This window comes from Podarcis filfolensis, assembly GCF_964270895.1.
Source record: "Podarcis filfolensis genome assembly, chromosome: 1".
NCBI lineage: Eukaryota > Metazoa > Chordata > Lepidosauria > Squamata > Lacertidae > Podarcis > Podarcis filfolensis.
In genome coordinates this window covers 66955641-66970338 of record NC_139604.1, presented here as the reverse complement: position 1 = coordinate 66970338, position 14698 = coordinate 66955641, and the positions used below count along the sequence as shown (strand labels likewise).

The window sequence follows — 14698 nt, the reverse complement described above, 5'->3', positions numbered from 1 at the left end:
AATAATAATAATAATAATAATAATAATAATAATAAATTATTTGTACCCAACCCATCTGACTGGGTGGCTTCCATCACATATAAAAGCATAGTAAAAACTTAAACCTTAAAAAGCTTCCCTATACAGGGACACTTGCAGGTAAGTTAGAAAGACAGAGGCAGAGTTGAGTTTTTGAAGAGATGTGAGCTAGAGGCTAGATGCAAAAAGCTGTAGGCTGAGGAGTGGAAACAAGAGGAATTACCGACAAAGAAAGAATGACAATCAAGTATGCGGAACTGGCTAAAATGATGGGAAGAATCCAAGAACAGAGGGACCAAAAGTTCATCAAGGACTGGACTAAATTTGGAGATTATTTGAAAGACAATTGTATTCAATTAAATACGTTGGTAGGATTGCAAGAAGCTTTGTAAGGAAAGGTACAAAAACCACTGCAGATAAGAATAAGGAAGTATGATGTTTTAATGTTTTTTTATTTTAAAGCAATGGTTAGATAGTGAAAATGCAGAAATTTGAAATGAAAGATAGAAAATCATAAGGAAGTTTGAAGGAAGTCAGGGCCCTAAAAAGCCAAAATGTATAATATAATATCATATGAAGAGATATTGTAATGGAAAGCATTAATGTAAAACTAATAAAAATGATATGCAAAAAGCCGTAGGCTGGAAAGGCAAAGAGAGAGAGAGAGAGCCATGCTTGATTACTGCAGGAATCTAAGGCTGTGGCTATGAGAGAATCAAGGCCTTCTTAGGGTTGACGCTGTGAACTCCTCCATCACAGGCTCATATTATATGTATATGTAAACAAACCATATATAATAAAGACCATAAGATGTGCCTCATTTCCGAAGGAAATACAAACCCTGAATACACACCTGGAAACTCACACCACTCAGAGATTGGGGTGGCGTGCAAGACTATACATGACTACAGACAGCAAATAGAAATATCAGTCTCTGGTTATCCCAGACGGTGTTGAGTTAGTGGGTGAGCCATCCAGAGCAATCCCTCCATCCAGTCATGGTTGACTTTGGCAACTCATCTGATAGCTTAACTTACTTCTCAAGGCTGGTGGAAATCCTGCATGAATTCAGTTGTGAATGCCACGGAATTTCTTGAAGGTGGGTGGGATACAATCAAAGCGAATTCCAGAGGAGAAGCCGTGTTAACCTGCTGCAGTGAAATCAATTTATTAAGGCAAATCTGTAGAGACTAAAAGAATTGCCATAATAAAATGTGTTTCAGGTGCTATAAGATTCCTTGTTGATTTAAATGTAACAGAAATATTTAAATGGGGAGCATGTCCCCTTGAGATACTTCAAATGCTACATTGTCCCTTATTTATGAAATTTTCACAAGACAACTCATTCTAAGAATACTGCATGAGGCTGTGTTTCAGCAACTAGACATTAAATCCTTTTGGAAGTCTGGTTTTTATAGGGCACCCTTTATTTGTTAGAAAATCACTTTTGTTGCCAAGGCAGGTTGTACATTACAATCTCCATGTGCTGGCAGTGTGCATTCCCATTAACCTATCAAATGCAAAGAGAGAGAGAGAGATAATCACAAATTTGGTTGAATGGATTACACGGAAATGTTTCTCCAAAGGAGAGACACAGTAAATTCAAGTAACTGGGAAATGCAAAATAAGGAGTCTTCTAGAAAGGCTTTTATACTTTGTACTCTGCTGCCTCGATAGCTTTAACAACACATGGCTTCATTATTTATTTCAGTATAGGGATAAGCTTTTTTTTAACACTATCATGTGTAAAACAGATGGTCCTGGTATATTATCCACAGACCGCTAGCTCCAAAGATCACAGCCTTTTGTGTGATCGTAGCCTTTAAGGTGGTGTGGAAATGCTGAGAAATTGTTCCTGCCTTCCTCCTTGCCAGTTTAATTATGTTCAGTGCAGTGATAACACAAGTTTCTCTGGCACACGCATACATATTCCGAAAAGTGACCGAAGTGAAGTCATTCCTTTGAGACGTGCTGGATGGCTGTTCCATTCAGTGTGTAGCACCGTGAGCCATCCATGAAACAGAATAATTGGCCGTTCGTACTCTAGGGCCCTTTATCACAGCTGAGGCACTGCTCTTCCGCAATCGGCCAGAAGTGGAATTCAAACGGTGGTTGCACTGCGACATTTATTGCAGCTATATTTCAATATGGGTCTGCAACAGTCTAGCAGTGCCTGAAGGCATGATCCTGTTTCATCCAAAGCAAGTCCCATTCAGTCCCGTGGGACTCGTTCCCTAAGAAAGCGTGCAGCCTTTTCAGCGCTACAGGGTTAATTATTAGCAATGATATTATGAATTATTATATTATTATTTGTATTAGTTTTATTTTTGTTCCTTGCTGCACCCGCACAGTTGCACACCAACAGGAAAGAAGACAACAAATGTTTTATTGTCATGCTTGCTGCACTCTGGCTGCTTGAAATTAACGAGGAGAAGTGGATTTCCCCAGGTGCCCATTCCTGCTGCCACCACCGAGTTCCTTTCTGCATCCATGGAGTGCAAGCTGTGGCTGGGCAGTCTTGGATATGAGTATGAAAGGGACTGCAATAGTGCAGACACTGCTGGTTGCTTTGACTGGGCTTTTCCCACACGGAGGGGCAAAGGCTGGAAAGAACACAGACAGGGCTCTCTCCCTGAATAGCAGCTACAGCCAAAGGTGATTACATGAGCTAACACAAAGAGAGGCAGAAGTGGACACTGCCAGTGCTAGATTTACATATAAGCTAAACAAGCTATAGCTTAGGGCCCCATTCTCATGGGGGCCCCAAAAAACGTAAAAGAAAAAAAAAACTGGCTGTACATTTGCAAGTTATAAGATAAAAACAAAATAAAACCTACACACAGCAACAGTGTTTTGTGTTGTGTAGGCTCCTATGATGTAAGTAATGGGCCCGGCCTGCTAGCCTGCTCCCTAAAAGATCACTGGTTTGCTCATTTCTATATCAATTACTTTGATAAAATACATATTGTGTGATGTGCAAATGGCTTTAGATACCTATTAGGTCCATAAATTACCATATAGCATATATTCAACACAAAAAATGGCGACAATTTGTTGCTGACAAAGGACAGCTGGACATCTAAAGGGCTCCATTACCTTCAGTAGCTTAGGGCCTCATCAAACCTAAATCCGGCCCTGGACACTGCACAAGGTGAGACCTGGTGGATGCAGAAGTTTCCATGGTACCTGCACAATGAGATTCTTGCTGCCTCCTCCACCTCTTGACTTCAGGAACTTGCTGCTCCCAAAGATGAGATGGGGAAGGCCCCCCAGAAGTGATTGGAAGTCATCTCCCATCAGCTGTAACCACCGTCATGTCGTAGGGTTGGCTGTGAGGAAAAATAACCCTCAAATAAGATTAGCCACTGTCAGGGAATCAGGAGCAGGAGCACTGGGGAGAGAGGAATCGGAGAGTGAAGGGGAAGAATCCGAGGGAAGCGTAGGGGACTATGACAGTGGCCCGAGAGATTCCATGAGCTTCTCCAGCGAATCAGAAGATTCCCAGAAGGGGGCGCCGATGGTCAGGGCAAGGGGGGTCCCAGGGGGGACGCACCAGAAACAAGGAGCCAGAGGGGAACCCCAAAGCAGCAGTGGAGGATCGGGACCGTTTTCCCCACCAGAGCGTAGTGGGGGGGAAGAGTCACATGTGTCAGGGCCAGCGTCTCCTCCGGAGGGGAGGGAGAGTAAGTCAGGGCTGACCACGCCTCCATCGGAGAGTGGGGGAATGGAGGGGAGGTCAGTTGCAGCTAGCCCACCCGAAGGGGGAAGCAGTGACAGCAGCAGTGAAACGGTTAGGAGGAAAACTGCTGGCTGGGCGCGCGCGCCAAGTTCAAATGTACAGGCGCGCGGGACAGCAGGAGACCCGGATGGGGAACCAGCTCCTAAAGCCCGCCGGAGGGAGGGAGGGAGAAGGCTCAGGGGAATCAGTGTCAGGAGAGGCTAGGAAGGGCGAGACCCCGGCGGGCAGGCGGACCCAGAGGAGGAAGGAGCAGCGGAAAAGGTGGAGCAAGGCGAGGGTCTTAAATTGGTGTACAGGGGGAGGAGATTCAGAAGGGTCATCAGCGGTCTGACAGTTGAGACGTGGGGCTGCGCGCTGCGGCTCTGGAAGTGAAACTGAACTTCAATAAAGACTTTTGTATTTAATAAGAAAGCAGCGTTGGTCCTTTGTGAGCTGGGACCTTGGGCAGCCCTGACAGCCACCTTTGCAATAGAGGGTGTCAACAAAACCTGCAAATGCAGCCTGTCTGAATTGGTAGCCAGCCAACATTTTCAGATGCAGTGGGGACCTGAACAGGCAAGATAATAGCATGGTGACAAACTGGGGGTTGTGTTAGTGCTCTCTGCACCAAATAAGGACAAAATCTTGTCAATCAGCAGAACTTCATTAATATTTTGTTCTGTGTATCATTTCAATTCACACCCTAAGGCTCTCTTTAGCCTCCTATGCCAATTTAAAGCTTCTGTTATTGGTCTCAGCACCTTTGTTGAAAATGGCTGCTAAATAAAACAATCAGAAGTTGATGCAAGCAACAGTTAGATTCATCTCTAAGATTTCCAGTACAATGGATGTCATACTTAAGGTGCCTGAAGTATCTCAGTGATAAATCTGCTGAAACAGAATTGTTATATAAGAGCAAGCTGTAAGAATCTAATGTAGAAACTCAAATAAAGGCCCTGTTTTTCTATCTGAACTCTCTCTCTCTCTTTTAAGTACAGTGGTACCTTGGGTTACAGACGCTTCAGGTTACATACGCTTCAGGTTACAGAGTCTGCTAACCCAGAAATAGTACATCAGGTTAAGAACTTTGCTTCAGGATGAGAACAGAAATTGTGCAGCAGCAGCGCGGCGACATCGGGAGGCCCCATTAGCTAAAGTGGTACCTCGGGTTAAGAACAGTTTCAGGTTAAGAACGGACCTCCAGAACAAATTAAGTTCTTAACCCGAGGTACCACTGTATCTGAAAGAGAAAAGAGCTTTCATCAAATCTATTTTAAAAATCCATGTTATGAACAGATGCTAAGTGAACCAGCCCACCACCTCCTCCTTTTCCTCCCATATACTTCCAATGTATTGCTCTTACTCGGGATTCACCCCAGAAATAGGGATTTTAAGCATATTTGAGGACCACATGCAGCTTTGTATCATGACTATCATACACAGTACAGGAGAAGACGTGAGCGTATTCACGTATTTCACCAGCAAAAAATATTTCACTGTTTACTCAGGAGAGATACAAAATACTGTGCCAAGAAAATAGTAATAATACTATTTATGCACTACAGATAAATAACTTTTGCATGCAGTACTAACCAAGGGGAGTCTGAATGGCTATCTTATTCAACATGGCTCAGAATAGGAGGAGGTATGAGACTGTCCTAGCTAGGCTGTCCTTTTTCTCAATTCAAATCAAAGTTGGCTTTGTGGGTGTGTGCATCAAAATCGAGTATGTTATAAGATGGGTATGGGTATGTTATAAGATGGTTATGGATCATGGCCAACGTCAACCCATGCTGTTATCATCACTATTAAGAGGAGAAGGATACATTGTAAAACCAGCAGAGGGCATATCAACTAATCCCTTCTCTCCAAAGCAATGGGAGCATGCTCAGTGACTTGCTTCTCTGAGAAAGTTGCAGAAGAGATACCGCATCCAAGAATTAAGTAGGCTGTAGGCTGTAGGCTATGAAAGCGCAAGCCACAACAAATGCCAGATTTTAAGGAATAATAATAATAATAATAATAATAATAATAATAACAACAATAATAATAATTTATTTATACCCTGCCCATCTGGCTGGGTTTCCCCAGCCACTCTGGGCAGCTCCCAACAGAATATTAAAAACACAATAAAACATCAAACATTAAAAACTTCCCTAAACAGGGCTGCCTTCAGATGTCTTCTAAAAGTCAGATAGTTGTTTATTTCCTTGACATCTGATGGGAGGGCGTTCCACAGGGTGGGTGCCACTACCAAGAAGGCCCTCTGCCTGGTTCCCTGTAACTTCACTTCTCACAATGAGGGAACCGCCAGAAGGCCCTTGGCTCTGGACCTCAGTGTTCAGGCTGAATGATGGGAGTGGAGACGCTCCTTCAGGTATACTGGGCCGAGGCCGTGCTATCATGTCCTTACTGCTTCATGTAGGATCCAAGAAACATGTTCCCTAACTAAGGCTGCCAAGCTTTTGTTAAGCCACCAGCCACCTCCCAAAAGTGAGTTTTCCATTGTTGATACTTAGTCCATATTTATTGTGTGTGAAAATTTGTTTTCACTTCAGTGCACCTTTCAGCACCATAACACTGTGCCAGCAACAATTCTCAGGTGTATTTAGCGCAAATAATTCAGCTGAGATGCACACAGTAGAAGCCTCAAATCAGCCCTCAGGCTTGGTAAACAACTAGTGCAAACAGGTTTCATTAACGCTTCTCCCCACAATGGCACTAAGCTCTGTTCAGTGAGAACAATGCAATTTGGATCTGAGAATGGAAACAGCGGCAGCCTAGCCTCCCCTTTGCCTATTATCTGCAGACACTTAGTTGCTTGCAAGAAGTGGGTTGAACTTACTACAATTTGGACTAAATGTGCAGAGAGTGTTGAGGATGCTAATCTCACCTGTTTTCCTTAATGTGCTCCCCCAGAGCATTTACAGGTGTGTGCTGGGAAGGTGATTAAACTGATTTGTAATCCTTACAATGCTTTCCAAAGCAACTGATCATCCTTTTTTTTAAAAAAAAATGGTATGATTGCTAATGATCAGTGGTGGAAACAAAAGCAAATGTAGATGGCAGGCAGTCAGAATTACAGAATTCAGATCACAGAATTTGATATAATAATAGTAACTGCAGCAGCAGCAGCAGCAACAACCAGCAAATTCTGTTAATAAGAGTAACCTGGTTCAAAATTACATCAGATCATAGTTTAATATTATTATTATTATTATTATTATTATTATTATTATTATTTATACCCCGCCCATATGGCTGAGTTTCCCCAGCCACTCTGGGCGGCTCCCAGTCGAGTGTTAAAAACAATACAACATTAAATATTAAAAACTTCCCTAAACAGTTTAAAACAAACAATGATTTAATGTGAACTAGCAGCATGCTGTTCAGAAGTTCCCATGGTGCTCTTCTCCTACTCCTGCCTGCCATGGATGAACTATGCCACAGTTTGCCTTATATAATTTGAACCCAGGCTCATGGTCTGTTTCCTCCAAACAAACCACAACTCATAAAATCAAGGTTTATTCCTCACTGACCACCTGTGGGTTTTTTGGGAGGAAAACTGAAAGTCCAGGTTCAGAGGACATGACAAGCCAGCCTCTGCCTTGCTTTGTCTGCAGTGTGGCAGCAGAGTGAGGAAGAGACGCTGCAGGGACTTTTACACACCGGCACATTGCTTGTTCTCATTAAATCATTGTTTTAAACTATGGTTTAATGTGACATGCGACCTAGGCCAATGGCTTCGTTTCAGAGGATGGGGGGTAGAAGGCCAAAATGTGTTAGTGGTGTTCCGCTAAATCTTTCGCAAATGCAGTGTAGCATTTCAGGGTTTGTTATATGGTAGCAGAAAGGGAGAGAATCTCAAACCTGTGGGCATGAAACATCCCTCCAGGCCTCTCTTTACAACCCACCACGCTTCTCACTGGCTCTCCTCACTGGCACCCTCCTCAAATGCTTTTCTATGCCTGGAAATGGTCCTTGAACTCTTGATAATGCCTCTTGTTTTCCTGGAGGGAGGATGGGGAGATGTGGTGTGCAAGAGGAGTCCAGCAACATCCAGAGGGCTCGTCCCTATTTTCCCACAAGCAAATCATCCCATTGTTTTGCAGCTCCCTCGCCTACTTCCAATTTTGACAATTTATGCCCTACAACTCAGGCGTCTGTTGTACGAGGACACACGCTGGTGACGGCACAAAAGGGACTAGTTGCCCCTTTACAACTTGCTTAACTGCAAAACGATGCAAAGATGTAGAAGTAAGGAAATATGCAGATCTGCCAACTCCCCGCTGCTCTGAGCGCTATCTTAAGCCGCCGGCCCCTGTGACTACTTGGAAATCTAACATTTTTAATCCACTGAGCCTGCCGAGCAGTTTTTTGGGGGGAGTGCAGAGGGCTGTTGTGAAAAGAGGGAATCTGCAAAAATAAGCTTTGCTAAAAGATGAGCTGCTTCTTAGTTCATATATGTGACACAGCAAGCGTGAAATCACCCAACTGCTGTGCTCCTTTAACTATGATCCAAGACATGTACAGTGGTATCTCGGGTTACATACGCTTCAGGTTACATACGCTTCAGGTTACAGACTCCGCTAACCCAGATATAGTGCTTCAGGTTAAGAACTTTGCTTCAAGATGAGAACAGAAATCGTGCTGCGGCAGCAGGAGGCCCCATTAGCTAAAGTGGTGCTTCAGGTTAAGAACAGTTTCAGGTTAAGAACGGAGCTCCGGAACGAATTAAGTACTTAACCCGAGGTACCACTGTATTTGCTTTTCTCAGTGTACATTTGGGGATGCAGGCAGCTGCCTTAAACTAGATCAGACAACTGGACAATCTAGCCACTCTGACTGGCAGTGGCTCTCCAGGTTTTCAGGTAGGTGACATTCAGAGCCCTGTCTATGGGGGATTGAACCATAGCTGTCAACTTTCCCCCCCTTTTAAGGGAAATTCCCTTATTCCGAATAGCAGTTTCCCTTTAAAAAAGGGAAACATTGACAGCTATGGATTGAACCTGGGACCTTCTGTATGCAAAACACATGCCCTTCCATTGAGCTACAGCCCTGTTTCACAACATAGGTTTTGAATAAGAGACTGTCTGGGTCTCTGCTCCCTTTTACAGCTCACTGTTTCTGAGTCTAACCTGCCGCACGGGCATAAAGCACTCAAAGCTTTCTGGAGCAAGCACAATGTAACAAACATCTGAGTCAATGTGGTTGCTGGTTTTCTCTCTTCCTCACACACACAGAGTGCAATTTGCTTTCCTGCTTTGATCACACAACAGGAGGATGAGAGACCTTGCAGGCAAATCCTGAACATGCCTAATTGGGAGTTGAACCCCACTGTGGCTTACTTCAAAGGCCTGTTTTCTCGCATTTTGGAAGTAGCTTCATCATGCCAATCCAGTATCATTAGAGCCAGACAACCCTGTAAAAGAGACCAAACGTATGGTTACTTCCTACATCAGCATCAATCCATGTTAATTATGAACACCCTTAACTAACAAATCTCTCTCATGTGTGTGTTTTAAAAACCCCAGTGCAGAACAGAATCTAGAGTAGGTTCTAGAATTTCTCTAAAAGTGTGAAGTTATAAAGGTAAAGGTAAAGGGACCCCTGACCATTAGGTCCAGTCGTGACTGACTCTGGGGTTGCGGCGCTCATCTCGCTTTATTGGTCAAGGGAGCCAGCGTACAGCTTCTGGGTCATGTGGCCAGCATGACTGAGCCGCTTCTGGCGAACCAGAGCAGCGCATGGAAACGCTGTTTACCTTCCCGCCGGAGCAGTACCTATTTATCTACTTGCACTTTGATGTGCTTTTGAACTGCCAGGTTGACAGGAGCAGAGACCGAGCAACGGGAGCTCACCCCGTCGCAGGGATTTGAACCGCCGACCTTCTGATCAGCAAGTCCTAGGCTCTGTGAAGTTATAGATAGTGCATTAACACCACCAGTGGAATCAGTGTTGCTGTGTTTTTTCATACTACATGAGACAGATTTTTATTATTTTCAGCTCCTGCCTGTTAGGAAATAAAATCATTCTTGTGCTTCTTTCATTCTCAAGCCCTACCCAGTTCTGCAGAGCTCTTCCCTGGAGGCTCTCCTTGATTCAGTACTCAGTGCTAAAAAGATTTCAAAACTGGAAAAATCACATACATATCAAGCTTGATGCTGGCGCCCCAAATTCACCCAATGTCCAAATAATGTCCTTAAAGAAAAAATGCTGTTTTCAGACAAATTTGTCGAAAAGAAATGACTGATAGGGGACCAAACCTCTTACGGATGACCTCAAATATTTGCTTGTATCAGAGCAACTCTGAAGTGTGAACATTTCAGCAAAATGAGGACAAACAAAATACTGTATTACAGTATTTCACTCTGAGGCCTAAGACCGGAAGCTGTTGACCTTCTCTTTACACAAGAAATAGAAAGCTGACAGGGGTCTCTACACAATGGCTACATTTACACCTTGCCTTTAAAACACTGTGATACCACATTAAACAGTCATGCACAAAGATTCCTGGAAGCTGTAGTTTTAGATGCTGAGAGTTGTTAGGAGACCCTTATTTCTCTCACACAATTACAGTTCTCAGAGTGGTTTAACAATCAACCCCTCTTCACAAGGAACTTTGGGAACTGTAGCTCTGTGAGCGGAATATTGGTACTGTAACAGCTCTCTGTATACTTAACAAACTACAGCTCCCAGAATTCTTTGGGAGAAGCCCTGACTGGCTAAAGTGGTATCATAGTGCTACAAATGTGAATGTGGGCAATGTGATTTCCATATGGGTGGTATTTTCGAGCCATTGCCTCTCTCAATAGTCTGAGATGATGGAAGCTATAGTCCAGCAACATCTGGAGGGTCACAGATTCCTCGTCCTTGTCCTGAAACCTGGAAATGCACTATAACAGCCTTCTCCAATGGGGTGCCCTTCAGAGGTTTTGGACTACAACTCTCATCAGCCCCAATGAACACTGACTATAGTTTCCCCTGTCCTAGACCATTGGCCAAGCTGCCTGGGACTAATGCAAGTTGCAGTCCAACAACAACTGAAGGGCCACATGTTCCGAATCCCTGCTTTTTTCTAAAAAATAAATAAATTTTATAAATTACATTTCAAAATATTCATTTAAACAACCTTAAATCAATGACAACCTTAAATAAATGGTTCATTTTGCATACTATAAGGTAAAGTAAAGGGACCCCTGACCATTAGGTCCAGTCGTGGCCGACTCTGGGGTTGCGGCGCTCATCTCTCTTTATTGGCCGAGGGAGCCGGCGTACAGCTTCCGGGTCATGTGGCCAGCATGACTAAGCCACTTCTGGCGAACCAGAGCAGCACACGGAAACACTGTTTACCTTCCCGCCGGAGCGGTACCTATTTATCTACTTGCACTTTGACGTGCTTTCGAACTGCTCCCTGCATATTTTACATGAACGAAAACATTCAGTAATCCATTATTACATCCATCAAAACTTATTTGCACTGTTGAATTTATCTTAATGCTACCAGCATTTTTAAATAAACACAGTTTTCACCTATATATTCAGTAGACATTTTCCAGTTTTCTTTAAATGTGCATTCTTCTTGTTCTCTTATTCATAAATTAAGACTGCAAGCTGCACGTAGTCCATCAGTTTAAGTTGCCATTCTTCTTTGTTTGGGACCTCACTCATTTTCCATTTTTGGGCTAACAGAACACGGGTTGCGGTGGTAGTGTACATAAATAGCCTTTTTTGACACCTGAGAATTTCCCTCTGAATTATCCCCAATCAAAAGGACTCTGGGTTTTTGGGAAATGTCCTTTTAAACATTTTTTTCAATTCATTATATATCATATCCCAATACTCTTTTACCCTTTTACAAGTCCAACCTCATCCCTGCTTTAAGACAAAGCCTCGTTGATGGCTTCGCTAACAGCAAATACCAAACCTCATGTTCAATTGTATCTTGAACTGCAATAGGCCTCATCCCAGGCTAACAGATGGCTCTGTATTTGTCTCAGTCCTGACAAACCTTTCCATTACTGTTGCCTGGTAGAGCAAACATGCCACTTAGGCAAAGACTGATGAAATCATGGCTAGAGAAAGGAACCTTGCTGAGCAGATTTGGGTTTGGGGTAGAATTCCTAACAAGAGGCAGAAGATAAAGGCAGATGTGGCTGGAAAACCATGCTCTTCACATCAGTTGCCTTACCATAACAAAGTAATGTGATGTTGCTTCCATAGATATACAGGGTGATATCAAAGTAGACTAACTGGGCTTACTCTATATGACTAATGTTGGATGTTACCCAAAATACAGGTGGATGCTTGGAACTTTTGTTGATTTGGTCTAATCACAATTTAGGTGTCCTTGTATTTGTTTAGAATAGCTTCTGGTCCCAATTTTGTGGTTATCTTAATAGTGTCACAGAGGCATGTAATAATACTTCTTGACAAATAGTAATAATAATTTTATCATTTATACCCTGCTCATAAGGGTTAATCACCATCACTGCCAGGGATTCCCCCCCCCCCAACATTTATATACTGTGCAATCGTAATAAAACCTCAAAACAGTTTAAGAGTGAAACAATGACATTATCAATGAAAAAGTACTTCAAACGTTCAAAAAGTAACTGAAATAATAAGGTAAATCCAGATTAAAACTGCTTCTAGATGCAACAGAGGACGCAGAAAAGAATATATATCAACCTGTAGTGCCAAACAGAAACAAGGAAAAGCAATGGCACCTTTAAAAGATGAAATGGATCTCCCTTCCCTCTTCCAGGCAACAAGGGCTTTGCTTTTAATGTAACTGTATTTAGCAGACAGCCTATATACAGTACTGTACTTCCTTGCCAGCTTGCACCTCCCCTCTCCCACTCTTTGCTTGCTGGAACCAGAAATATTCAGCCAGATCTGAAGCGCATCCAAGCTCGTTCTCAACTATGTAATTATTAAGCGAAAATTCTGCTGCCTGCAGTATGTTCAAGGCCCCCTCTGCTGGACAAACTGTTGATTCAGCTGTCAACAGTTAAAGAAAACAATTGAGTCAGAGTTCCTGGCACACTCAACAATGCAAAGAATGCTGTATCTAAGCAGGAAGACAAAGGAGGCTGTGATAGAGGGAACCTAATACTTTTACAATGCCCATTCTACTCAATCTCCGGCATTGCCATATCTGAGCCACAAATCACACCCTGCAGCAGACCTCTCGAAGCAAATGTAAATAAAATAATCCCCATTCTTTAGCCTTTGCTTCCTCACCATCCCCAGACTACTGTGTTCTTATAAGCCTTTTTATCAGGCTGCATAAAAGGTGTCCTCTGAGGCCTAATCCACCTCCCGAGTTCTCACGCCAATGAAAATGGCCAAGTGCAAACAAAAGTAAGGGACTTGGTGTGTGAGGGCTGTGCTGAAGTTGAGTTTAGGTGCGATTTAACCTTGGCTGGATGGGACCCTCATAAATCTCCTCCTCACCCATATTTGTATCTGGAGTCTTTCAGCTGCAGATATAGATGAGCCTATAAATAGGATTAGGCCAGGTTCAACTCTGACTGGGAAGGATCTCCCGCTCTGTGGAAAGCTTACAGCCAGCCGTGGCTTCTCCTCACAGGTAACAAAAAAGAACAGACCTATGCACAATTACTCAAATTGTGCCAAGGCCTCAAAAGGGCATCATATGCATAGGAAGGAGGTGTGGGGCCACACAGACCCCCAGGAGTCACAGAAATTTCCCTACCCCCAATGTCCAGGCATCAGGAGAGGAGGACGTATGCAGAGGAAAAGCCTGGGCTTTCTGTGCTATGCAGGACCATGTTGGAGCCATATTCATTGCTTCTACTGTTAATTTTAATGCATATTTTGTGTTGTGTAAACCACTTAAGAAGTTTGGATGATTAAGCAGCACATAAATCATGATAAATTATATATATGAAAGCAGTGGTGGAAGGTTATTTAGACTTGGGCCAAGCTACCAAGAACTGAGAATTCTTGGAGAACAGGTGAGGTCCCTACAGACTGGAGGCGGGCAAAAGCTGCCCCCATTTTCAAAAAGGGGTACAAAAAAAAGAGCCAGGTAACTACTGACCGGTGAGCTTGACATCAATGCCAGGGAAGGTCCTACAACAGATAATTCAACAGTTGGTCTGTTAGCATTTAGAAAAGGATGCTGAGATTCCTAAGACCCAGCATGGGTTTCCTCAAAGTCATATCAGACCAATCTGATTTTTTAAAATGGAATTACAAACTTGGTGGATCAGGGAAATGCTGTGAACATAGTGTATCTTGATTTCAGTAAGGCTTTTGACAAAGTCCCCCATGATATTGACAGTATCGAGGGCAGCCATCTTAGCAGTTAGCCATCCAAGCATTTGCCATCAAAACAAATGAAACAATTACATTATAACAGGGGTGAATTCACATGTCAGCCACTAGTTTACTTCACCTCCTAAAAAACTTGTAATTGCTGTTATAAAGTCTAAGTCTCTTCAGCAGTTTTTCATGTGGTAAAGTGCCCCCTTTGATATGCCATCCTTGTGGAGAGGAAACGACTTGGATGCATATTCTCCAAGTGAAACTTACTTGTTTTTAAGCCTGATATTTTGCTACAATTGCCAAGACTGCCAGTCACAGCTGACAAGCTGATACATTTTCACACCTTAGTGCCTGTTTACTTACAGTGAATCTTACCTGAAAAAAACAACAGAATCCTTTATTAGCTTTCAACTCCCCTGAATGGGCCTCAAATTACAGTTGGTGATCTGGCCATTCTCAGTGTACAGGAAAGTTAGATTTCATCAGGGCTTGACGTTACAGCAATCCAAAAAGGAGGTTTTAAAAAAGCACACCTGTTGGCACAGGCCAACTGCACCTGTTAAGAAAGTTCAGGAATTCTCATAATACTTAAAAGTTCATTCAAAATAGCTTTATGCTCTTATTCCGGAAACCACATGCTTTTGCTTCTCTGTGGAAAATAGAAGT

At 43.1% G+C, this 14698-nt stretch overlaps 1 long non-coding RNA gene across 1 annotated transcript; it reads right to left on the bottom strand.

Annotated features, from left to right (window-relative positions):
- Positions 1-1420: 1420 nt before the first annotated feature.
- LOC310751291 lies at positions 1421-12524 on the bottom strand. Its single transcript, XR_014542448.1, has 4 exons — positions 12466-12524; positions 9085-9158; positions 3205-3347; positions 1421-1528 (listed from the first exon to the last, which is right to left on the bottom strand). It is a non-coding gene; the product is annotated as an uncharacterized lncRNA (long non-coding RNA).
- Positions 12525-14698: the final 2174 nt, after the last annotated feature.